General features: G+C 40.3%; 1 protein-coding gene across 2 annotated transcripts in view; it reads right to left on the bottom strand.

The window, feature by feature from the left end:
• The window catches only part of zgc:172282 (leucine-rich repeat and fibronectin type III domain-containing protein 1-like protein), a 204,995-nt gene extending 177,693 nt beyond the window's left edge, over window positions 1–27,302 (bottom strand). Inside the window, exon 1 of one of the 2 annotated variants that reach the window (XM_022206150.2) lies at window positions 26,036–27,302. The gene's annotated coding sequence lies outside the window, so the exon portion shown is untranslated. The remainder of the gene's footprint in view (window positions 1–26,035) is intronic. The other variant, XM_022206170.2, reaches the window with a different exon arrangement.
• Between the last annotated feature and the right edge of the window lie 391 nt (window positions 27,303–27,693).

The following is a 27,693-nucleotide window of genomic DNA, read 5'->3' as shown; positions in this document are numbered from 1 at the left end:
TGATCAGATGTAACCAGTAACCCATTTTCTTTGTGGTGAGCCTGAGTAATACTATACATTAGACCTCAGTGCTATACTTCATCACCTCTCTACTTAAAACACCTGGTGGGCAGTAGCAGGAAACCGATGCCCCACCAGCCTCCCATTTGCCACCACTGACTGCGATGTTGTGAGGTCTGACGTGGATTTAGTCTCAGCATGCCTGTCAAACAACACACAGCATTAGAACCCCCACAGGCAGTGAGTATTACACGAAAAGCTTCTATTAAAGAGCTGAAAACACCTGCTCTGAAATTCATGTGATACACAATTGTGAAAGCTTGGTTATGGATGGACTGTAGAGCCACCATTAAAAAACTCAATAATCCAGCTCTCAAAGCTGAAGAATATATTGTATTTTTTTTGTAGCTTTCAGTCAGGAAAAAGGATACATTTGATGTCTTGCCAGTGGACTTCAGTAAAAAGCTTAATCTATCGACGGCTTCTTTTCATATTTGAAGTATGCAGGGAAAGAGGAATCTGTGAGCCCTGATGAATGCCTTCTTAACAGCACAGCAGCAGATGTTACATTTGAAGTGTACAGTCAGTTCTATAGCCACAGATGAGTTCAGCCTTTCAAATGAATTGTAATGCAGTTTTAATGTAATGTGCCTGTCATTACTAACTATCCCCTATCTGAGACATACTACAATTTTAATTTAGTACTTCATTTTAGCCAAATAAATCTGAGGTTTATTAGCATGTATAATAAAACACTTTGAATTATGAATGGGAAATCTATTTTCTGTCTCTGCTTTTGCTGTTGTTTTCTCCTGAATCCAAAATAGACATTTCTCATCGCAAATATTGCTGATATGAAAAACAAACCTGCATTATTTTTGTGTTTGCTAGCAGCAATAGATGTGCACATTCACACATCAACACCAGAGAAACGGAGTATTTAGGGAAGTACTTGCAAAAGTCAAGCATACAGCATAAAGTAATGTTATTTCTACTATTATGCAGAATCAGGCTTCAAGATGAAATTCTATACCTGCTCACACATCTGTTTCCATAAAGGCATGGGTTAAAGTGACCAGATATGTGACATTTTCCCAGATATTCAAGATGCCAAAAAGAAAAAAAAATTGCTAAACAATAATGAATTCAGTGAAATGAATGCTGGTGTTACAGTAATGTTCAAACCAGGACTGCGTCTATTCAGGAATAATGGATCAAACAATGAATCATTTTACTTTACTTTAAAATAAACTATTTTATTTTTGCGTCTTGGAATTCAAGCTATACAATTTTTGTCATATACTGTTGGAAAGTCTAGTCTTCTCCAGAGTAATTGCAGACAATTTCCCATAATAAAAGTCGCAATCAACTTCAAAATAGGTGTTCTAACAGAATACTCACGCTAACTGCAAACAGAAAATCACCAAGGTAAATCCTATTACATGGAAGTGCAGACCAGCAGCCTTGAATTGGTTTATTCTTGTTCTCAGACTAGAATAATACCAAATGCGAGGCTGTGCTCGGCCCAAACAATGGAAACCACAATTTCTGAAAACAATGCACATGGCACAACATAAAGCACTCGAGTCCTCTGGGGAATCAATCAAAAGTACAAGCCAAGTGAAGGGAAGCTCCTGATGAGCTGCAGTCCTGCTAGTGGAGGGTTTCAGCACTTTCTCAGGTATTACATTTATGGGAACCAATCATCAGGGCTGCAGTCAGCTACAGTCTGATACAGGTCTGACTTCTTGACTTTCCATCGCAGGTTTTTACTGCAACTCAATTATTCATAGCTCCTTATTTCATATTTTTGGTAACAGATCTGGCATGTTGGCGTACATGTGAGAACTAAACTAAATTTAGGACAAATTATACCGTAAATAGTAAAGTGGCAGTGTTTAATTATAGTCATGGCAAGGCATTTTCTTTTTTAATTGAAGTGTACTGAACTGGGACACAAACTTTGTTGTGCAGCAAGTCTTACTGCTGCTTGTCCTTGTTGTTGCATCACTGGAAACTGCAGCTCATTTTGCTGACTCTTGGGTTCAGTCCTGGCTTGCTGACTGTAGTGTTTATGATTGTGAGCTTGGTGGTGTAATTAGAGTTTCATCAGGCAATGACTCTGGTAATAAGACATAATGATAGAGTAAACTGAACTACATTAAAATGTCAATTGATATTTTTTTTTGCAGTTATCATTTTCTTCTAACTAAACCTTTAAAGCAAGATATGTCACGCACACACACTGTCAATACTGTGCTACTACTTCATCATGTAGCCTCTCAGTGAGTTGCAGTGGGAGACGACCGGCTGCTCTCCGGTCTGCTTCTTTATCTGTGTTTCACCATGAGAAGTTTTGCTGCCGAGTCTGGCTACCAGCTGCGATAGCATAGCTGGTATTATTTTCACCTTGAGAGCCTATCGTGTGTATGTGTGTGTTATCGTGGCAAAACATAGTCTCTACTGTAGTGAGAAAGGTGGTGTGGCGTAATGGGGCAGGTGTTCACACCTGTCTGGATGTCAGTGGACAGATTTTTACAATAGAATAGTGTCACAACCATGCAAGACACAGTGATGAAACTTTACAGGTTTATAGTTGAGATTGATGTTAAGGCATAGAGCAAAGATTGGTGTGGTTTGATTCACAAGTACTCATGTGATCATGACTACTGAATTCTCAAGGGTTGGAGCATCAATGTGTCGATGGACCACATTGTAGGTGTGACCCACTGAGGGTTGCTAATTGGAAAAAAAAAACAATTGTGATAGATTTTATCTGCATTACTGGAAACGCTGAATCTAATCACATGTCAAACCTGTGACAATAATAATAATAATAATAAGGTGGTGCACTTGGTTGTATTTATTGCATCTCAAGGTTGACAGATGTTAAAGTTTCCGAAACAGTTGCTGTCAGTCTTATAACTGGCAATTGTTAATATATTCGTGGAGCTGTCCAGCACGATTTAAAAAAAGTGCCTGATGGCATCAGATTACTATTTCCCATGAACTGATTTTTTGTGGCAGCATGTTACAATATCAGCATTGACTGCTGCATTTGTTTACCATGTACAATGGATAAAATCTTGTTTCATTTTAGAGTTAAACCTCTTCTCCCTCACTTAAAAAAACATAACCCAGAAAGAAGGATTTAAAAAAAAAAAAAAGGTTTCCCACCCCAGAATTGAATCAGTCTGGAGTTCTCAAATTGTTAGTATCTTTAACACCTTTACAGAAGTGTGTCCAAAATGGATGCATTCAAGTTAAAAGTAATAATTTAACATATTTGTTCTTAACACAACACTGTCGATCTGAGAGATCCAACTGTTCAGTTAAGTTTTCCTTTTTTATATATACTTTTCCAAATTCCCAGCTCTGAACCATGACAGGCAGGGCCTCTCCTTTAAGGCTCAGTATCTTTACTTTCACATGACTTGAAGCTGCTAACAAGTCAACTCTGTGATGATCAGGAGAGGCAGTGAAACCCTGTTATAACGCTGCATGAACCAGGCCTTTATTTTCTTTTCTAGGGCAGTAAAAACAGTACGCAACCTCTGAATAACTGTTATACTGACACTCAAGCCTTTCTACACCCTGGCAGTGTAGTGACAGTAACTGAATCACCTCTGTAGGCTTGCTACATGCTGCTAACTTACTTCTCTCACACACACAACTTAAGCTGCTGGTTATATATTAGTGTATGTTTTGAATTGTACTTCACAGGTTAATTAGTTACTGAGTTGAACTTTCAAGGATGCACATCATTAAATTAGCAAAATAAAATGACAAAAAACACTCCCCCAGAAAAAATACCAAGTGGGAATAGACATAGGCAAACACTAACAGAAGATATATTCGCCGAGGCTTAGTGCATCTCTGGATAAAGAGTCTGTCTTTGTTGTTTATGTGTCCACTAGAAAAAGTGTCTATGTATCACCACAGTCAGCAGGACTGTAGTGCATTTCTTCAGTGTCATATGGGTGAAAAAAATACCTCACTGATTTGTAATGTACCGTAATCTGTCACCATCCAGTAGCTGGGCGAAAGCATCTGCTAACCATTTTTTATCTTAAGTACCTCCTAGCATCGTAACCGTGTAGACGGTTAGCCTAAGGTGAGCGAGACTCAGACCAATAAAGCATCACTTGGAGCAGCTGCACTCAAGACCCAATTACTGCTGAACTAGAGGACACAAAAGAAATGAAGACAGGGGAGGCGAGAGAGAGATGAGAAAAGACAAAGAACAAGGCAAAAGTAAAGGACAATAAAGACAAAAACAACAAAAAGAGAGAAGGAGGAGAGAGATGAGTTGTTTATGAGCTGCCCAAGGAGAGGTCAGCTGTGGCCGGTAGACACTCGTTAATCTATCATTACTCTCATCAGGCCTCTGGCATCGCCACGCTGCTGCTGTGTGTGCGTGTGTGTGTGTGCTTGTCAGGGCACCGAGTCTGATTGGGATTCTGGTCGCTGGCTGGGGAAAAGCTGAGTCACCATGGCGACCTGGAGCCAAGGAGGAGAGTAGAGGGAACATGGGAAGAAGAAGAAGAAGAGATGGTGGGATGAGAAGAAGGACGGGGACGGCCCAGAGAAAATGTGCGGTGTAATGAAATAGTAACTCCCTTGGTGTTTAGGACATTGCGTTCGACTCGTCTGTTCTGAGAGGAAGTTATACAAAAGGCAGATTGTCTTGTTGAGAAAAGAAAGGACGCCTCATAATGAGGGCAAGAATGGTGCTCTCGCCCTCTCTTTGGATTTTTCTGCGTCTTTTCTCCCTATTGTCCGTCCCACATCTCTTGAACAGAAACACCAAAACTTTTCGCTTTTCTCTGTCCCTTCAACTTCTCTGTGCCTTCTTCTATCACCCATATTTCACACAGGGAGGTAAAACTGGTTGATTAACATGGATGTTTCTCAGAGGGTTTGATTCCACCCCTTAGGAAAGTTTTTAACATCATAAACTTTGTCCTGGATTGTTCCTAAATGTTACTTTATTTCTGATTACGTCTGCAAATATCGTACAGCTCATTTTTCGGGAGTCAGTTGAATCTGAGAGACAGCCCAAGGATGCTATAATTGCTTGCACCAAATGTAGCAGCAAGTGTTATGCATTGTTCTGTATACATGAACAATGCACTTCGATTAACTTTTCTGATTGCATGTGAAGTGCACCTTCACTTTTATTCAATTCCAAGCTTATTAGGCATATAAGTGTTAGAAAAAGAGAGTCATTAATTCTTTAGCCTCAATGATTAGCTGCCAACAAATGATGTGCTACCTTTAATGATGTTCATAAATTCAGTCTAACGCATTTAAAAAGTGAATATGATAAGCTGCACAAGGGATGTTCACATTACATTGTGCAGGTCTTTCTACTTCTCTGACTGAATTTTCTGTCGTGTTTGTAGTGAGCTTGCGTTGATTCAAAAGACTCGAAAACTTAGTGTGACTAGGAGAAATTGGCTCCTTTCAAGCAAATTAGCTCATGGGTTTTGGGCAAACACAAAGACTTCTGTTCAATGAGGACATTCAAAGTGATTTTGAGCAACACTAAAAATAATATTGCAGGATTTGAGTCTTAGTGGAAACGGTTGGAGATGAAAAGTGCTTCAGCAACATGATGCCAAAATTAAGAACAATGGCCATTCTCATTTCAAAGCAGTACCCGGAAGCACTAGAAGGTGATGTCCCAAATTGTGCTTTGAGGGAATTATTCTACATCTAGAGACTGTGCTGAAATGGCCACAGCACACAAGGCGATCAGACAGTGGCATCGCAACAACATCTAAATTCCCTCAGTACACTGTCCGCTCTGAGGTTTGTTGTTTTTTTGTTGTTTTTTTTCTTGCCAGCCTGGTTCCAACACCACAGTGTAATAATGCTCCCTTCTCACGGGGACAGATCCCCAAGGATTCAAAAGGATGTCAGCCTCTCAACAGAATAAAAGCCACTTTGAGACCAGCAGCAGAAAAAAAAAAAAAACATTTGGTTCTGTGTTGCTCACCTTCACATTGCATTCAACTGGCTAGTATGGGTTTACGTAGTCATAATCATATTTATTAATCACTCATGTATTGCAGTGTGTGTCTGTGCTTCGAGGGGAGGCATATGTCAGTCCACTAGTTTAGCATAGACTGAAATATGACTGTTTGATGAGTTGCCATGAAATTATGTTCAGAGATTCCTGGTACCCAGAGGAGAAACCGGTGATTCATGACTTTTCTTTTATTGTATCACCTTTTAATTTGATACATACAGTCTGCGAGTTTGCTTGAAGCATCAGCAGCAAACTCAAACCCTTCCCTTGGTGAAATATAACACATCCTGAATGCATTAGGATAGTGACGTTTCTACATGTGTGTACATTTGTGGTTTATATATGGTCTGTATGGATTGCCACAAAATCTCTTACATGCAGTCATTCCCCCCAGAGGATGAATTGCAATACCTTTGGTGATACCCTAGTTTCACATATGGCGCCATTATTGGATGAAAAAATTCATTTATCCCATATTTTGGTTTCTGACCAAGTACAGCACCTGCCAAACTAAAAGCATTCCCATCTACCTCAGCTGTACTTTCTGTTAAGTGCTCATTTGACACAATAAAACACCACATAAAGAAAGTGAACACTGGAAACATTGTACATGCTAAATATCAGCTTGTTAGCTTTGCTGCTTTGCTCATATTAACATACTGAGCATTAAGCACAGAGCCCCATTGTGCCCAATTACAGACTCATGAAGTAGCCAGCTAGGCTATAAACAATCATTATTTATCAGTTATGTATCTGGTTGGTAATAAAAGCTTTTCTTCGTAGAAAAGGGCAATACCTTTGAAACTGCAGAAGCATATTTATAGCTTCAGGATCAATTCGAACAGTAACAGTGACAAAGACGTGTTCTATATGAAATGAAAAGCACTCCATTAGACAGTATAAAGCACAAACGCAAGTAAGAATAATGAATTCATATCAAAGAGTTCAGTCATTAGTTGGCCGTTGCTGTGATCACACAGTTACAGGTATTTGACGGGTATATCAAAGAAAGCTCTGCCCTGAACTTGGAAGGTGAATTATTTTTTTCCTTCATATCTGACACATTTAAGACACTCGAACAGGCGAAGAGACAGACGCGCTCACACAGCTCTGGACAAGTGAAAAACATTGCAGCGCTGCAGACATTGACATGCCAGTCACTGGCTGTAATTGATTTTCTTTTAAGGTGTAAAAAAGGTTTCAAACCCCTGTATTGATGTAACCTCTATCTAACAAGAAGAGCAAGTGTGCGAATGTGCATGCATTCGAGAGACAAACACAGACTTAGAAGCTGAGTGAAGATAAGTGTCTGTGAGCTAAAGCGAGAGAAAGAGACAGACAGATATTGTGAATACATATAAAGTGGACAAATGACCAGTATAGGCTGTTCCAGTAGAATAATGGGAGTTGATGGGGATCAATTGGTAAATTACATGCTGCACTGATTACCAATCTATACAGCGGCTGCTCTTACACAGCTAAAAACGAAGGAGGCCATGCCGATTGAATCTGATTGTGTGTGTCAGCAAAGAGATCTGATATTGAGTCCACACACACACACACACACACACACAGTCATGCACGCGAGACTACGTGAACAATCACTTACAGTAGCTCACGGACGCACAAACCCAGAGCACGGTGACAAATTAGTCTCTGCGTGTTGCACTGTCAGCAACACTAAATTAGAAGACAAGCAGACCTTTTCAGGCTGAAATGAAATACCTGAATTGAAAACAGGTTTCCTACATTTCCCCAGTTACTCATCAACACACTCATTTAGTTTGGAGTTGATTTAATTTATGGAAAGGTTCCTGAGGCATATCTCATCCATTCTGGGGCTCCCAAAACATTTCTTTTGGTGATAAACTTTTTGTGCCTCTCTTAATTTGGTTTAATTTACTGCAACAGCTAATGAGTGACGGAAGGAGAGAACAAACCACTCTGAAGGCTTTAAGACTTCTGAATGAATGAATGAATGAATTCTAGTGCGCAATGTCACCTTCCATTTTTTAGAGAAAACAAATATACACAATCTGCCACAATCCATGAGCTTTGATTGTGTGTCTACTAAATTAGTACTCAGTAAAGTACAGCTTCAGTTCACTTAAAAGAAAGTGAATCAGGACTATAAAGTGTTCTTTTTTTTATACATTTTAGAAGTTGTCATGAGAGGCTAAAAGGGAGGGAGTATAAATGCTGCATCATCTATTGATCGGTGGTATCTTTCAGACCAAGGACAGCATCTGAGGGCGAAACAGTAGCTCAGGTTGGCCGCAGATGCCTTTGATAAACACAAATACATTACAAAGAAAAAATAATTGAGACTTAGAGTCTACAGCTGGTGGTGTCCTTCTGGTGTCATCCTGTAGAAGCACAAAGCCTGCTGATAAACACCTGTAATTAGCTAATGCATTAAAGATTATTGCTCCCCTCATAACTGATAGGAAATTAAACAAAGCATTGTTTCAAAAAGTCTAGACTCCGGGTCATTAATTAAATAATCATTATCAACAACTGTCAACATACCTAGAAGATTACAAGCTGTCTAATTAATAATATATGTAACGATAACAGTAGGGATTAAAGATGATTTATTCTGTGCCGGTAGCTACAGCTGTAGACCTGCTGATGTTTGCATCTGTGCACAAAAACTCACACATGCTGGACCCTCGCTACCTCGCCTGACGGTGTACAGACTATCACTTTATCTGTCTGCCACAATTAAATAATCATCACCTGGTGCTGAAAATAAACCGCTCGCCTTCCCTCAACCCCACATCAGGTCTACCTCTGTCTCAGCTGAAGTTAGGCACTGGAGCAGAAACGGGCAGAAAAGAAAAGAAACTAAGAGAGAGAGAGAGGTGCAAAGTTTGCTTTTAAAAGGCTCTGGCATCCCAAATTGAAACATAAGAAAAATTCAAAAGCACAAGGTAAAAATACAATGAGGCCCTTGATGATTTTGTCTTAAACACTTACTATCTACAATTCCAAGCCTCTGTGATATAAATCAGGTGTTTATTATGCAGTCTAGGCTAAATTAAACACTCATGGGAATGAAAAACCACAGTACAATTACTGAGATTTGCATAGAGAGCACAGAGAACAGACGGTAAAACCTTTTTTTTTAATAACAATCTTGGTCCCGAGAATTAAAGTTGGAAAACAAGTGGTGCTTTATTCTTTGACATTCAACATGTTGGGGCCCTTTTCTGCACACCTATGAAACAAATAGTTTAAATGTGAAAGAAAGAAATGCCTTAGATCATCCAGCTTTTGAAGAACAGATGTAAAATGTATCCTCTGTCCGGAAAAAGAAAATGATTACTGGTATTTATAAAAAGAACAAAGAAAATGAATCTCTTTGGCACTAACTTTAACTGGGGAAATGCTATTTATAACTCAATCCATTATCTGTCCCCAGCTGAATTAAAATGTTAACTAAAAGCTCCACATGGCGAGGGAAAAGGGACTCTGATGTGTACCGATGCCCAGTGTAAATGTAAACCCAAGTTCTAAAATTGCATTGCATATAAAAAGAAAGTATTAAAGAGGTACACAATAAAAGATGCTGAGTTTGGTTCAAAGTGACATTAAGTTCCTGTGATAATTTAAAACCCTGGGGACTGGCAACAGAGCAGAGCCACCATAAAGAAGACTTCATGCACAAAGTTTCTGTGATCTTGAGCGGTGCAGTTTATGTCCGTGAACAACATTCCTCAAAGCTCCAATACCCACCAGCCAGTGTGGACCGGTGGGTGGATTTTCTGTTCAATAAAAATGTAAATCCTCAACTAAAACATGACAGTGTTTGGAAAAACAATCGCTGCAATCTTTAGACCCTTAGTGAGAGAGAGCAGAATTCACCAGGATTGGGATTTTCCGCTGTGAAATCGGTCTTCAACTATTTGCCAAACCGTGCGCCTGGCATTAGTCCCCTCACTGCACTTCTTCGTGGTTATTTAATTATTCATTGTTCAATACAGATAATTCTAGATTAAGCCAGTGTGTTATAATCCTTTAGATTTTCATAATAACAAACCCCATTTTTTGATACTAGTGGTTGACATTTTGTCAGCAGTGGCTATTCAGTGGATTTGCATTCTAATTATCTCGCTATGCTGTGGTTTTAATTCTAATTGCACACTCAAAAGGGTTTCAAAGGAAACCACAAATGCGCATAATTGGACATGATGTGGAAGACAAACGCCCGTGCATGTCTGCATTTCATTTGAAATTGCTCTTTGGTCATTGATTAAACCCCTCAAAACTCATCACTATGTAATAAAGTGATATATATATATATATATATATATATAAATAATACATTTTATTTGGCAGCGCTTTTCACAACACCCAAGGTCACTTTACAGACGATAAAAACACAGTAAAATAAATAAAACAAAACAACAGACAAAAGTAACACAATAGTTAAAAAAAACAATGAGATTACAATGAATATGCAGATTTAAATGGATGTTTTTTGAGTCTTGACTTGAACTGGGGTAAAGAGACAATGTTGTGGATGTCTGGTGGGAGAGAATTCCAGAGTTGGGGAGCATCAAAATGGTTTACACCTTCTAAAAAGCTGCCACCTCTCTTTTCCTCACCCCTCCTCGCTATTTGCAGCTCCAGCGCTCCAGCTCACCTCTTCTCTAACACTGTACAACTACTCTGTTCTGCAAAATGCCAAGCAAACGCAGTATTGGAGTAATTCAGTCATGCGTGTTCAGATCTAAACCCAACTCTACAGAATGATGAGGGAAGTCCTTTCCCACAAGCTGCTGAGATTGGTTCCTTAGAGTTGTTTCATATGAAACTCCAACAGTCGAATTTGTGATTTTGGGACTGTCACTGTCCGGGTCTCTTTCGTCAAGGACCAGTTTACCCAAACTGCTCTTTTTTTCGGGAACGTTTCCAAGTCAAAGCCAGGAATTCAATCTTGAGAAAAGTGTTTTATACATCAGGACCAGCACAAAATCTCACATGATGTGTATGAAATTGTATTAGAAAAACAGAACCCAGAAATTGAACACCACGTCCTAACAAATGCAGTGTTATTTGGACATATTTTACATGGTAAAGTAAGAAAAATGTATGGTTTTGCTCTGTGTGTCACTGGAGTCCATCAATTCTTTTATGTCTTGATGAGTCCAGAGAAACATTTGATCGCTGCCCAAAGCCTGAGGACAGTATACGACTGACTCAATGAATTATGAAACACTATTTAACTTGAGATTTGTGCTTAAACTACACCAACACAGACTAAAACCACGGACTGGATTTCCATGAGATGTTGTTTTAACAGGTTGCTAACTGATAGCAGCAGTTAACAAAAAGCAACTGTTTGCGTGACAGCTCTTATGTAGCTAAAGATAGGTTCAGGAACCTGAATGAATGTACCAGAAGCTATATGCAGTTTCTGGTTGAAATGCCCAGTAAATGTCAGATATGAGTAGTCCAGGATTTATAGAAAAAATATGACAGCTATTGCTATTGCTATGGCCATATCTACAAGACAACTATTGAATAATAACACAGCAAATGCATGTAATAATTTAAATTAAAGTGAATTTCTGCCCTATATGTCAGAAAAGGACAGACGAAGTTTTATTTTGGGACACACCCATGTAACTGGATTTAAAATCCCACATGGGATAATTTCACACATCCTAATTCACTACATATTTACATTAACTTATTGGATGGTTCCATACGTTCTTAGTGTGATACAAGCATTACACATAATCTGTCTATGCACTTATCTATTTATATGCGGTAGAAATTACCAGTCACTGATCAGAGAAAAAGATATGAGATACAGCTGTTAGTGTTCCCATTTTAAATCTATGCTTCACCACCACTGCCTCCTCTTATAGTGATGAAGATATGCTTTGTGTAAAAACATGAGTTGCTGCATTTTATTAAAAAGATCCCAATGTCACTGTCCTCCTTATCTCATCTTTTCAGAACAGAAACGTTTGTTGACTGACTATGAAATTAAACTGCGAGTAAAGAGTAGTCAGGAAGAAAACGTGACATCATTGTTTAGGTAGAAGCTCATGTTTAATTGTCTTTATTCCTCTCTTTTGGTGCTGGGCCTGCCTTTGGGCGCTTTCCACGCTTGCATACACACAGTGCTATTTTCCATTTATCCAAGATTAGCCTGGTATGACTTCTTCAAGCAGCACAGTTTTCTAAGATTGTGACCAATTTATTTGTTATATAATGCATTCAGTTCATTACTCATTCTCCTTTGGGGGGGAAAAAGTCAGTTGAGTCATTATTTGTAAGACAACAATTATAAGTAAAATTCTCATCAGTGGCAGAGTCCTCACAACCAAAGTGGAATGGCAAGGTGCACACCCGGTAACAGTGGTAAATGTCAGTGATGAATCTGGAGCATGAGTGATCCAAATGGCTCCAGATTTCACAGGATTATTACAGGATTGATAGAGACGAGCCACTACAACTTTATTGTAACAGCTGCCAGCCCAATGAATTGGCTGCAAAGCCTGACAGCTGGGACGAGGACTTCTACAGCTGTTACACACTCGTATGGATTCTCACAGAGTGTCAAACCTGTAAACACTGGGCACCATTAAATTGAAAGCTATGAATGTCCTGCGAGCACCGATAACTCTGAGAATACTTTTAGAATTGCCCTGAACTGGAACAGAAAACTGTATAAATTAGGACAATCAAGATTTGTTTGGAAAATGCAGTGTCTAATGGCTGCCATCTTGGCTCCACAATCCCCCCCTATGGCTGTTGTTGAGTAATTTGTGTTTCACTATAACCTGATTTATGGACCGCTTGGCTCATCATCAGCAGATAGCTGCCAGTTCTAGAGAGAGGCGTCTTCATCGCTCGGTCTGAAACAGGTCTGGCTGAGTGGGAGGCCACAGCCAGATGTCTCACCTCCTGCAACCTCCGCTGGTCCAGTGAGCTAGCTGATGGTGCTGGGCATCATTTCTCAGAAACAGGGGCTGTTTCATGCACTAACACTGAGTTTGTTCAGTGACACTGTGAACAGCCAGTTAGACCTAAAATGAAAAAAATATAGAACATAGTTTTTACTATTAATTCATATTTAATTAATCCCATTGTTAGTCCCATTTCCAACAAACAAGCTTCATGAAGGACACTACGATAAAATGGACTCTTCATTGGCTGTGTGTGTTGGATGTTCCTGAAGTGAACTAAATTCTTTCGTGAATTCGAGATCTGCTGTGGGATTTTACCATTCAACACAGGAGTTGTAGCAGATGTGGTGTCATGAATGTCAAACAATTCGGGGAGTCACATGGGAAGCACATCTGGCAGTGAAAGTTGAGTTTTTTCAGTTGTACAGCACAAGCTATTATTCATTTTAAAACATATTTCGAGCCACACGGAAAACATAATTCCAATATTTGCTTATTTGTTTTGGTCCATATCAACTACAAAAAACAACCTCTTGCTAGTTGCTAGTATCTGTCTGCAGCAGACAGCAACACCTTTAAAGCAGAGAGAAACTGTTTATTTTCAAGCAATAATTCTTTGCAGGTTGTTTTCACATTGCCATTCAACTATTTTTGTAGATATTGAAACAAGATACCATTATATTTCAGCAATTGAGAAGACAAACAGTGCAAGAAGATATAATCAATTTTCCAGTCGTGGCAAATACACATACCAGGAAACATTGTGTATCCCAATACCATAATACTGGGCCAATGACTTTCACTCTTTGGAAGATATGAGATTCTGTTTCAAATCTAGCTTCCATACAAGAGAAAAACTAATGTATTCACACTGTATTTTGAGAGCGGATTCTGCATTAGTTTGAATGTATTTCTACGGCAATCATGAATATTTTTTGGCCACAGCATCTGGCTGCAAACAATGGTACTCTGTCTTCAGGCACTTTGCATAATTATTTGCCTTTTGTTATATTAGTTGTCATTTGGTCTCTTGCATATACAAACACACCAACACAACCTTCTGCCTCTGTCAGTGAAACCATCATCCAATATGCATCAGGAGCTTCACTGGCTCATGTAAAAAGTAGAAAACAGTGTGCATGTGTGTGTGTAAAAGAAAGAATGAATTCAAGCTGGCATGTGTGTGTTTCACCTGTTTGTAGGAGAATAGCAGAAATTATGCTGGCTACATGCCTTCATGTTCAGGATCTATGATGGTGAGCATCTGCAGGCTGAGTTCCTGTCAGCCTCACATACATATTCAGACGGATATCTAAGAAAATCTTTTGTTGGCTGGAAGCTTTCTGTGCTCCAGTCTGGGTTGTTTTGTTTTGTTTTTTGTTTGTATGTTTGTTTGTTTTTTCCAAAATTAAAGCTAAATCAAAAAGTTGATCATGAAAAAACACAATATAGATATATAAATACATATACATTTTCATTTTGGTCATGACTTATGTTGGAACTAAATATGTTCTGCAGTGATTTTAATCAGTAACTGGTCCTAGTAATGTGGTATCATCCTGAAACTTTTTGAGAAAGTTTTTAGCGCGTAATTGGTCAAATGAAATTTACCATACGGGGTTTTTTTTCTTCTGTTTGCTCTTTAGTTAAAGTTAAAATGTTATCAATAAACTGAGCACTTACATGGTGCCCTGCCTTTGAGAGGGAGCCAGAAATACAATTTCTGATTACCACTGCCAAGTTTTCCAGAAAGCAACAGCGAGATAATTTCCTCTGTGCCTCATGAGGGACCTGTAACTAGCTTAGCACATGATGCAATGACTGCACAGTCAATACCACAAAGTCAAGTTAGAGAACTTGTGTTGCACAGACAATCCAGAGCATCATGTGAAGTCCTTCTGATCAGATAAATAGATTAAAGCCTTGTAAAGTGATAGTCCAGATCATAATCAAGGCTGAACTACAATGATTTTTCAGTTTCTCGGTTTACTGCTGTACTCTCTTCAAGCTACAACTAGTGCTGAGCTTTATAAACTACCTGCTAAGTCCTTAAGAGAGCTATTATCTACAGTAGATTGCCCTCTCAAGTCAAATTATTTCTCTGACTATCTTGCAGACTATCAGCCTCATGATGCGTCAAGTGGACCATTTCAACCCAGCAGGGTCCGTCCTTTTAGCCTGCGTTAATAAACACTCATTTTGTGAACTGCTGAGTGGGCTGCGTCAAGGCTAAGGGGTTGCCTCTCTTATTAGCTGCTGTTTTCTGAACCAATGACAGGTTTCAGATTAATTTCCTTCAACTCTGTGAAGTAGTCCAATATTACTTGCATACCCCGGCATACTTTTGCTTAAAGTCCTCAACGCATATGGCTTTTTTTTTTTTTTTTTTTGGAACATGCACAGGAAGGTTTTTAAGCACTTAAGAAGTCTTCGGTAAGAGCAAGGCTCTGTGTGCTCATTATTTTTGCTTCCACTTGTATCACAATGTACTAGTTAGAGGAATTAAGTCTACATTGTTAGAGACTCAGAGCTATAAATATGAGAATACTAAAAGCATCAGTCAACCTGTGCATTCATGTCAGGTTTGGTTATTATGCTGCAGTGCCTTTATATTACATTCATTTTTTATGTCAGCATGGACTCAGTCTAAACACAACAACTAGACAGTAGAAAATTGTCAGCTGGTCAGGACAAAGGTTGTTTCTCTGCCTTGAAAATAATAGTTTGACATTACTTACAGATTACAAGTGTGAAAAAACAACTTTAGTTTTAAACAGTTGGTGTTTTGTTTCACACTTAAATGTTTATATCAATGCATATTTAATGCACAATGCCTGATATCTCTGATTTGAATTTGGCCACTGTCCTGCAGTATCCTGCAGTGATACAGTCCTGCTCCCAATACGCCTGTCAAGCACCATCTGCAATGGGCACTGCATTTCCTTCATTGTGGCAAAATGGCGATCCTTCAACTTGAATTTCATTTTGGGGAAGAGGAAGAAGTCATATGGTGCCAAATCTGGTGAGAAGGGTGGCTGGAGAGAGAAGATTGTGTTATTGTGGCCAAAATCTTGTACAGCCTGCTGTAAGCAGGCGCACATTGGCACTGTGGAACATTCCCACTCAGCCTCCTCAGGACTATACAGTAGGACTCGGCATTGACAGGCTGACCCTGGGGGATAAATTCCCAGTGCTCAACCCTGTAAATGTCAAACTGAACAAGGAGTGTGCTTTTGGTTGCGATGCTGACCTGATGCAGGCTTTTCTACAGACTGCTATTTGATCTCGTGATTTAAACTCTTATGACCAGGAATGATGTTTGGCATGAAGGTTGGGTCAGTTTAAAGTACAATGTGATGTTTTGCTTGCAGGCCAGATGTTCACGTTGAAATCATAAATTCACATCTGCAAGCGGTCAGAATTAGACTTCCACAGAGATTCACAAAATGGCAGAAGGGCTGAGAGCAAGACATCACTGCACAAGAAGACTGATTGTCAGTGTCAAAGGAGACGGGAGCAAAATTTAAATTGCGGACAGTTTTTGCTTTTTATAGAAGCAGTCTCGCAACTTTTTGATTGTGCCTCCTACACTAAAACCCTTGAATAAAAACCCATCCGTTTTGATCTAAGTTACAATTAAGCACAGGTTACTTTCCTGGAGCATACATCAGAATGCATGAACTTTGAACAGGCACACAAAGAGACACACAAGCACATCAGACGTGTGAGAATATTTACATTTGGTTTATAATCTGAGGTGATCAACCTTCAAACTGGGAGGATAATGTATTTCTTTCAAGCTCTCTTCTTTCCACAAGCAAATTAAGAAACCATCAGCAAATTCCACTCATTTCACTAATGACTTTTGAAACCAAGCACACTGTGCCTGTTTCTGTAGCTGTGCAGTTTTTGCTACACCTAACACATTATTCATAGACCTCAATGCCCTGGTGATGTAGCAACAGCTAGGGATGTCCTGAGTCAATCTAAGGCATTTGTATGAAAAAGCAATTTCTCAGTGAATCAATGTGAACAGATTTTACACTCTGAACCATTTATAGTCATCATAGTCACTGTTCTTTTTCATGTTTCTGAATTAACAAATAAATAGCTGACAGAAGTTTTAATGAAAGACCATTTATGCTGGCGACAACAGCGACTGAAGCCACCACGTATAAACTGAATTAGAAATGACGTCTTGGCTGACATTTCACACATTTTCTAAAGACAGCATTCACAATTTAGTCATGAAGTGACACCGTCTATATCCTATCCAAATGTAGTACTCCTGCCAGAATGGACTGCCACTGTCCTTGTATATTACACATGTTAACATATGGCCAGAGACACTATGTGAAAATGATCCCCTTAATTACTTTTGGTCTATTTTTGATTTTCTTTCTGCATTGTCTATTTAAACCAAATAACTACATCATATTGTAGAACACAATACAAAGTGTTGGAAGAAACCATTAAGGAAAGATATTTTGCAGACTGTATTTGTTACCACAGAGCTATTCAAATGTATTCTCCAAATTGCATCAGCTTTACTATTTTTAATATGTGAGCGGTACACTGTTTTCTGTTCATTTACAATTGAAAAGTCAACCAACTCTGCCTGCAGCATGAAGTGTACAAAATTAAATGTAAGCGCAGACAACAGACACTTCTGCTTCCAAGTCATAGCCGACTGATAAATGTCAACAAACACGGTGATAGATCACTCCATCCAGGTAATTTGAAATTCTGTGTCTGTACAGATCCCTACGCTATCATTTAAACACTCGAAATCCACAAACGCGTTCTAACTTTACCATGCACATGCTGTCAGTCCGAGGAAGGAGAATACATCACAGAGGAAGGAAAAACAGATAGAGAATGAATGAGAAATAGTCAGAAAGAGACAAATTACAAAAAAATGGAAGGAGCAAGTGACATGAAGATGAAGAGAAACCAAGTGGTGAAAAATGAGTGAGTGAGTGAGAGCGAAACAGAGGGAACGGAGTGAGAAGTTGATAGAGATAGAGCGGGGCATCCATCCATCATGCTGCGTTGCTTCTGTCAGACACAAGTAATAGATGTGGAGAGATAGAGGAGAGAGCTGACACTCCTCTTCAATCTATCTCCACTCACGATCTGGGTTAGCTTGTCAGGTCTGCTCTGTCACCCCAGACCAAGACAATTACAGAGGAGAGGTGAGAGAGCTGCAGTTGCATACAAACACATGGATCCAGACAGAGAGGCTGACACACACTGTAACACTGAACAGCTGTTTCAGAGAAGAGAAGAAGGAATGTGTAAGACAGAGAAAGACTTGTCGTGATCAGTCATCAGTGTCACACTGATGACAAGAAACCATGCACTTATTTAACACGCTAAACAGATACAGACTAGATAGAATGATCCAACAGATATGATGCTGAAGGAAACGGTGACAAAAAGCCAATGGTTTGAAATGCATATATTCTACTTTTTGCAATTTTAAAAACAAATGACCAGTATTTAAATAAAACACAAAAAATGTCATCATTACCAACAATCAACTCAATTAAGACAGTTTTTCTTGTTTTTGGTATCCATGTCTCAGAAATGAAATTCTACTTTTCTGTCACAGTAACTGCTGATTTGAAAGTTTTGAAATGAAAATGAATGTATTTGTCATTTATTATTTAAGTCAAACTACCACAATGCCCTTTGAATGCTGTTAGCATGTCTCACACACGGTAAAAGCCTTTCAACAAAAAGACTTTTATTGTAAAGCAACAGCAGAAGTCTTCAGTAATGGTAGTTATGTATGGTAGCCACTCATTTCTACATTCAGGCTTTCACCTTTTTCTGGTGGATTAATCTTCCACTGTCAATTAGAAGAGATGGTGCTTTAGTGTAGTTTCACAGAAACATAGATCTCCATTTTGTACAAAGTGATCATATGCAAGGTTTTTCCAAAACTGTCTGTGCACGCACCGCATCACAAGTAATTATTGGAAAGAAGCATTTAGACCCTTTAAAATAGGATAATTTAATACTTTAATTATGATGCTTAATGCACGTGACCAGATGTGTTGATGGGGTTTTAGTTGCCAAACAACCAAAGTTCAAGCTAATGTTTTTAGCCACCACAGCCAATCCAATCAACTCTTTCCATCCACCTCCACAGCACTTTCTTTTGTAACTGTCCAAGAGTGATTTGCCCATGTAACCTAGCTCATGTAACCTAGCTGTGACCAGTCGGGTGAGGAGAAAATAAAGCCAGCCTTAGTTTAACTGACTTAGTATAACTCTTCATAGCAATGAGTTTGAATCGGACACACACAAAACAGCATTGTATTTCAAAAAAGTTGGCATGTTACTCATAAATATCTTTTTGGTAATATATGATGAAAATGTAAACATAAATTATTGATCTCCTGTGGCTTGAATTGTGCCTCTATTGCATGTCGATTTGGATAAAAGCATCTGAAATTAAAATATGTAAGTGTAAAAGTACACCTAAAAATATATGAGTCTATGCAGTGGTTAGTGTACATTACAGGCACCGCAGCAAAATAAAACCAAGATTAATCATTCCTTAGGCAGAGGATGGCTCCTGTACACTAGTACAGCAGCAAACCTCTGCTGTACTACTGTACAGTACAGCAAAGTCAGGCCCAAAGGTGGGTCAAAGGATGGTAAAAATAGACATCCATGGTGCTCTTGGCACATTTGAGATATATCCACAGCTTCAGGTACAACCTGTATAAGCCCCTTTACTGTAGACTGCATGGTAGAGAAGTGTAACATTGATTCACAGTCACAATAAATCAGAAAAATATGTCTTGGGCTGTGAGAAAAACAAACAAAAAAAATAACGCATTCAAAATCACTGTCTAAAATCGACAAAATGTTGCTGGTTGAGGGGAAAAAAAGAAAAAGAAAATAATAAACTGCCGTCCCCAGAGATAAAGTTTGGAAATACACAGGACGCTGTGGTTTAACTGAGCAGTGTTACATCCCTGTGCCCGCCTGCTCGACACAGCACCATTCTAACACCACGCTGCTTGCAATTCAGCTCACCGCTCACTCCCTCTTGCTCTCCTTCTCTTTCTCCTGGCACCGTCCCTCCTCCCTCCTTCCCTTCACCTCCCCCCTCTCCCTCTCTTTCTTTTTCAGCGGCCTCTCTCCCCCGTTCCTCCCTGGTGAGGTGGGATTGCGCCACTGAACCAGCATCTGTTGCCACGCGCGTGCACACGCCTGCACGCATGCACACATACACAAACCGTGTCAACATTTAAACCCCCACCGTAGTGGACAGCATGTCACAGATTTTAGATATTAAAACTACAAAACAGCATGTTGCCATATCACAGTCTTTACACCTACAGTCTCATTACGAAATATCTTCACCTCATGCTTCTATTCTTTTCTCTCATTTCTCATCCCCTCCCTTCCTGTTCTTGTTTTTCCTTGTTATTCCCCTCCTCCTCACGCTCTCTCGCCCCCTCCTCACTGCTCTATTACTTCCCTTATTGTCTGTCTGCTTCACCAAAATACAGGATTTGCTCTTAATTGACCTGCCTTGTTGAATAAATGTAACTCCTCTCCTCCAGCAGCCACCTGAGTTCCAGTTTTGTTTTCTTCTTGCTGTCAACCTCTCTTTTTTTTTTCGCAGTTTATCTTGTTTTCTCCTGTAATATAAAGCCCTTACTGCATCCCATCGCTGTGCATGATTTCTTTTTTGGAAGTAAGGCACACATCTTCAGATATCCAGTGTAAATGTATATACTTTCAGTCTATTGAGTTAGAAGCACCGCTGTGTGAGCTTCTCCTGTGCATACAGACCTATATATTACTTCCCCACAGTGATTAAACTATTTCCCTTCTCTGTGTAAAACTCATCGAGCCTCTCTGTGTGAGTTCCATTTCTTTTCTTCTCTGTCTCTCACACAGACACATCAATCAATTAGACTTACACTCCTCCAGAATTTACACTGCTCTTCAGCGTCATTATTCAACCTGACGTTGACAAAAAAGAGAGGTATTTTATATGATACCGAGAATAGATGGCTTTTTTGTTCAAAGTTAGCTCAAACAGAGCTTGGAACACTTTCCTATGGCTACAGAAAAGTCTGGACCAGACTAATAGCACAGACCTAAACCACTCAGCATTCATTATTGCTGTAATGCATTAAATGACTCTATTAGTACTGACAGTCCCTGATTATGCTACAATGAAAAAACAGACTAAAGTGGTTCCGTCCCTTGCTCCTAAATAATCTAAACAGTCTCCCTCCCCTTCAGATCAAGCTGTCCTCTTTCCTGCTTTGAATCAGCATGGTTCAATAAACTGTAAATATGATAAAGAGCCCTGCATTGTGAGCTCTTGCAGAAGCAGCCGTGTTAAGGGACTATCGCTTTTTAATTGTCATATGCCATCTGCCATCAATCTCCCACCTCTGCTGTGCTCAGTTTGGAAGGACGAGACATTTGGTAATCTGAATATGGACAACTGAGTTATGGAACAGCAGTAAACATATGACTGCTGTGTTGAAAATTAGCCTTTAAAATACATTTTACAGCAGCTTTTCTCACTTTCTGGCCATTATGTCTTTAGTATGTTTTCAGTATAAACCCCAGTAAGCCACAGGGATCACTGAAGTGCCACTTTCACGGCCTCTTTTCAAACTGGAAATCAGGGTCAAACGAGTCTGTGCCCTTCCACTCTGCAGGAAATCTCTGCCTGTCCTGAGTCGACTGGTTACAGATGTGAGCCTGCTACTTAATCGATTGTGGGGATTTTTGTACTTTTGGAGAAAGCAAATGCTTTTTGGCTTTTTTGGAGAGATGAAGATGAGATGAAAGATGCAACATATGTAGATATGATGACACCACCACCAGCTGGTTTTCTTTATTTAGCATATTGATTTCAAACAGCTGATCTAACTGTCCAGATGTAACATAATTCTACCAAGCAGCACTTCTAAAATGAACATATCATCACATTATATCTGGTTTGTGTTTTTTGTAGATTTTTTTTTTGTCATTGTCTGTACAAAAACTAAAATTCAAATACATGAAGTTGTGGTTTTGCAGGTATCTATGCGTCAGACTGTTTTGTACGTGATAAATCCAGCAGTAGCAGTGATGGTAAACGGGGTGACGAGGGAGCTTAATAAGTAAAATACTGTTGTCCAGAAAACAATACAACTGAATATGATCTATATATATATAATCCATAACTCTGTTTTTCTATTTAATCAGTACAGCTTTACAGGCATGCACGTGCTCCAGTGAGTTCAACGCTATTTTTGGCACAGTGTTACACTATAGAGACGTCAATAAAACACCGAGTACAGACACCACATTATTCGACGGCAACATTTTCAAATGCATTACAGAATATGATGCATTAGGCTTTTAACATATTACATAGCATGATACCATCATTCTGCTGTGAGCAACAACCCCTTTCATTAGACACCAATACATTGAAAAGAACAGATCCATTATGCCATGATGTAACTTCGGCTGGGAGATAACAGTTGAGTTACAATATTTATCGTTGCCAAGTTAAAGACGAAATTAGCTTCATGTGGTTAAGTGGAATGTTGTAGTAATGCGGTTGGCCATTATGCAAAAACTGCTGTGTTGTTCCTGGAAGCTGTTAGACAACCAGCTGAGACTCTAGTAAGTTGCTGTACCCAACAAGAAATTGTACAGCACAAAGCCTAAATCTCTCCATCCATCCGTTCAGCTAGGCACAGCACTCCAGACATCCTTTCCCTCTGTAAGGTTTTCCAGCTCCTCCTAGGGATCCCAGGTATTCACAGATGCCATGTGAGATGTGCAATCCCCCAATGAATTCTAGATATACCCCTGGGTCTCCTCCCATGTGGCCATGCCCAGTAAACTTCCAAAGGAAGGCACCCTGGAAGCATTCTAATCAGATGCCTGAATCTCCTTAGCTAGTTACTTTTAATGCAAGGGAGCAGCGACTCTACTATGAGCTCCCTCCAGATGTCCAAGTCCTTCAGTTCATCTCTAATCCTGAGCTCAACCACCATACAGAAGAAGCCCTATTTCAGCATCCATGACGTCATTGTTTCTGTCACTATCCAGAGCTCATGACCATAGATAAGGAAAGACCTTAGCCTTCTGACTCAGCTCCTTTTTCCTTCACACTGGTCTGGTACAATGTTTGCATTACTGCTGACGCTGCACCAATCTTTCCGTCCATCTCACTCTTTCCACTTTCCCATCACTTGTTAACAAGATCCCAAGATACTTAAACGCATTATCTTAAGGCAGCAACTCAGCTCCAACCCAGAGAAAATAATCATTGGTTTCTGGTAGAGAACCTTGACCTCAGATCTGGAGGTGGTGATTCTGATCCGGGCCGCTTCACACTCAGCTGCTTAGTGCAAGCTGAAATCTGAAGAAGCCAACAGAATCACATCATCTGCAAAAAGCGGAGATCCAGCTCTGAGGTTCCCAAACTGGAACCCTGAGATCCTGTTAATGAATGTCTCAAACAGGATCAGAGACAAGGGGCAACCTTGGTGGAGTCCAACACCCACCCATCCACCAAAGTTCTGGGGTGCTGTTCAGTGTATTTCCCAAAATACTGAACTGTTTTTTCAGGCCTACACAATGTGGTTGGCCTTTTCTCATGTGCACAGCTTTACCTTAGAGTGTTCGATGCTATTAGAAAGACTGACATCCTCCTCAAGCAATGACCAATAAAATTATCCCATTCACTCTAGCTAAATTAAATTCAATATTACAGTGGCTATTTCTTCCTCAGTTTCAGCCATTAGCGTAGAATGTCCTGTTCCCAACAAATGACAATGTTTACACACATTAAAATTGTCTAACAATGACTCAATGTGGGTAAAGGTGTTTTTCAAAAAGGTGAAACAAAACAGTTAATGTGATTTTCCACTCAAAACACAAATAGCTTTTCTCAACTGAATAAATACATTCATATTCAGAGTAATGTCATAGATTCTCTGACTTGACAGTACAGATTGGTCTGTTTATGATAATCACACGGTTTACGTCCAATTTCTTTCATATCACCACACTGCAAAGTCACCAACACACCCAAGGCAATTGATTTCGAAGCATTTATTGATGTTGATTAATGTATTTATATGCATCTATATATAGCTAGGAATTTACTTTGGTACTGCTTCAAGTAAATGTCATATTTACATACTGTCATTTACATACTGAATTTCCATTCAGGGATGAAAAAAGTGATTCTGATATATTTTTATAAGAATTGCATTCATTCCATAAGAAGATCCAAATAAAGCAGCTAGATTAATGCACTGCAGCCAATTTTAGTTTCATTTTGCAGCTACTTGTGTGTACTTACTGTTTCCATGACAGTGTGGGGATATTCTGATTATTTGTGTGCACCAGTATTCATGAGTGAAAGCTTGACCAGATTATGAGGCATAAACCAGAACAACCAGCAAACACGTCAGTTATTCAGACAATGTAGAGAATCAAGGCCTTGCAAATTAAGGTTCACTTTAGAGATACATCAGTTTTTTCTCCTAATTATACAACTGCAAGTCAGCTGGTCTGACAGTCTTCTTTGAGCATGTTTAAGGTTTAGTTCAATCTTAATCACATCCTTTGTTGGTGTTTGAGTTTTACAGTTGCAGCACAAATGGGATCATGATCAATAGTAGAGGACAGCAGCAAGTGCTCTTCATGATTCCATTTACGTCGCCCACTGCATTCCAGCATACTGATTAATACGATGATTGCAAGCATTAAGATTGTGATTTGAAATGCATTAAAAATCCCACAACAAACTCAATCTTTCAGAATTCTGCCCAGACAGCACTTGGAGCTACATTCAAACAAGATGTATGAATACAAGTGAGAGAGAGGAGATGACAAAATGTTGGCAAGAGAGATTGAAATATCGAAACGAGGCTCCGGCTAAGCCACAGGTAGACACATTTGGAGAAAGAAACAGGGAAAACCAGTGGACAACTTCAAGCAAAGCTCATTTAATCCTGCATGTGTGTTTACATGTGTTTTAAGGTGGCTTAGAGCCACTGCAAAACCCAATCAAAATGCAAATGGGGCCAGTTAGGGATGAGGAAATGTAGCAGGTAAAGAGGAGCTGATGAGCTGACACAGCAAACTAAATTGTTGTGGCATCGCTCGCTGTAGCTTTTTGTGGTTTCCTCTCTGTGTCTCTCTCCGTCTCCACAGTACAGCAAAGACCATTACTCAGCAATCCATCAGATAATACCATATGCTATCTACAGCAGAGTATTCTACATTTGGCCTCCAGCATCGTATTGTTCGAGCTCTCTTGTAAGATCATTTCCATGCAGGCTGCAGCACCTGCTCTCTATCTTTTCCTCATTCCGCTCCTGTACCTCCTTTCCCACCAACTGCCCTCCCAATCTATTTTATTCCATTACCCCCTCCCTGTCCTCTTATATTTTCTCCACTCACCTTTCCTGCAGACCTCCCTCTTCTGCCCTTATACCCACCCTTCTCCCCCTTTATCATCCTGCCCATCTCCTCTCCTTCTCTCCTCTGCCCTCTCCCCTCAAACGACTCATTTTAAGCCCCTCCAGTCTCACTTCTTGTCCTCCCCTGTCTACTCTTACACTGTCCTATCCTCCTCACCTCACCGGTGTGCTTCTCCCATCAAACCTTCACCTCCAAAACTCTCAGACTCCTCTTTACACCCTTCTCCTACCATGCGGTTCCATTTGCCTGCAGACTATTCAAGCCTATTTTCTGTACATCTCATTCTATCATCTGGTGGATTTCTTCACACTTTGCATCCTCGGTAGCATCTCCTGTCTTTAATCTAGAGAGGGGATATCACCGTGTCCAAATCGTATGGGAGAGAAAACACCAGCGCCATTATCTCTCCATCTGCCATCTATTCTGTTTCAACTCGGCTCTTCTAAAATTACTAACCAACCTCTGAAAACCACGATGCGGCACGAAAAAAAGAGAAAGAAAAGCCAGAAGATACAGACAGCAGAGGGTGATGGAGGGAGGAGAGGGAGGATAATCGGACAGAGGGGAAAAGTAGATAAAGAGACTGTCATACCTGCGCGTCTCCTCCTCTCCTGTTGGGTAGAAAAGCCTAATCTCCTCCGGGAGTCTCCTCCCTATTTATCAAGCCAGGATGAAGAACTCCACTCAGCAAATAAAATGTTAAATAATCCCCTTCTTGAACAGACAAATTATCAAACCAAATAAGAAATCATATCCACTTCCCCCCCCCTTTCCTCTCCGGTCTTGTAGCTGCCGCGCAAGGCTGGTCGCGCTGCGGGGCTCCTGGAGGGAGGTGGTGGTGGTGATGGGGGGCGAACCAGGCGGTTCAATTTAGTTCCCGTTGAGTTTGCATGAAAAGCCCACTGCGGGTAGTGGACCGGTGGCAGACTGTAACCTCCAGCAATCCGCTGCTGATCCACTGGGACAGGACTGTGAGAGTGGGGGAAGAAAAAACGCCGCTAAGCCGGCGCACCGCCGCGTTGCGCACTCATTTGGTCTCCATATATGAGCTCCTCGCGTTTCTGTTAGGACTCCGTTAAACGGTCATTTGAAGGAAATATAGCCGAGCTCCTTCGCAGGAATCCACTGTTTAAAGAGTGGAAGGGGAATCGGTGTATAGTATCTGCTAAAGAAACGACTCCGGACTCCGATCTCACCGTTCCAGGTTACTCAGCTGGTCTCCACGGAAGCTCCCCTATAGATGCTCTTTGCTTCCACATCCAGCAACTGCCCCAACATCACATCTCACTCATTCACAGCTCTTCTGGTTTTATTGCTAATAATAATCCTTTCTGCTCGGTTTTGATACGTCCCAATGTCTTCCACAGTTAAGAAATACAGCTGGAAAAGAAGCTGCAGAATCACAGGGAGCTTGGATAAACGCTCGCTCTCCCCCTTCCCAGCTACAGAAGTGACTTTGTCTTGACCTCTCTCTCTTCTCTCCAAGAGAAGGCGCCGGACAGCAGTGCGGGTTGCCCGGCTGGATGGCCGCCTATAGATAGAGGCAGAGGATGATAAACCTCTCTAGGAAAACATCTCCGGTCCTTATCCTCTCGTTAAAAACGCGCTCTGATCCGTTGCGGTGAGCGCATCTCTCCTGCAGTTACTTTCCCAGTGTGCGGTGGCTCGTCCCGGGAGGCGCTACGCCCACCAGCTCCTCTGCTGTCTGCGTCTCCGGATCGGTGTCCTGCTCCTCTATTGACAAGTCGCTGCTCCGGAGATCACAGAGCTGCTAATAACAGATGGATGCGCAATGACGACGGCGGCTGATGCCATCGCGGGGCGTTTTGCCTGAGGGGGGAAGTACAGCTGATTTAATTCAGGGTCTGTTAGGAGACACAATAGACACTGGTATGGTCAGAGGGTTCTCAAAGTATGGGGCGGAGACCTCAAGGGTGCAAATTGGATGCAGGTGCGCCCTTGGATACAAATACACAAGTTCCATCTCGTGATTTGGGATCATATTTATCATGATGGTGATAATGCACAATAGTGATCAAGTGTTAAACTGCTGAAACACTATCTGTGCAGGTGCTGGAAACAAGTTTCAGCCCTTAATCCATATAATATGACAGACTCATCAAATATTCAAGAAAGAAACAATCAGAAAAATCCCAGCTTCTGTCTCATGCATAATGTCTTTTTTCTTTTTAAAAAAATGCTGGAAATGCTTAAATATATTCAGCTTACCTCATTTGGAAAATACAGACT

The sequence above is a fragment of the Acanthochromis polyacanthus genome, chromosome 13 (assembly GCF_021347895.1).
Source record: "Acanthochromis polyacanthus isolate Apoly-LR-REF ecotype Palm Island chromosome 13, KAUST_Apoly_ChrSc, whole genome shotgun sequence".
Lineage (NCBI taxonomy): Eukaryota > Metazoa > Chordata > Actinopteri > Pomacentridae > Acanthochromis > Acanthochromis polyacanthus.
The sequence above is the reverse complement of the archived record's forward strand: the minus strand, read 5'-3'. Positions and strand labels throughout refer to the sequence as shown.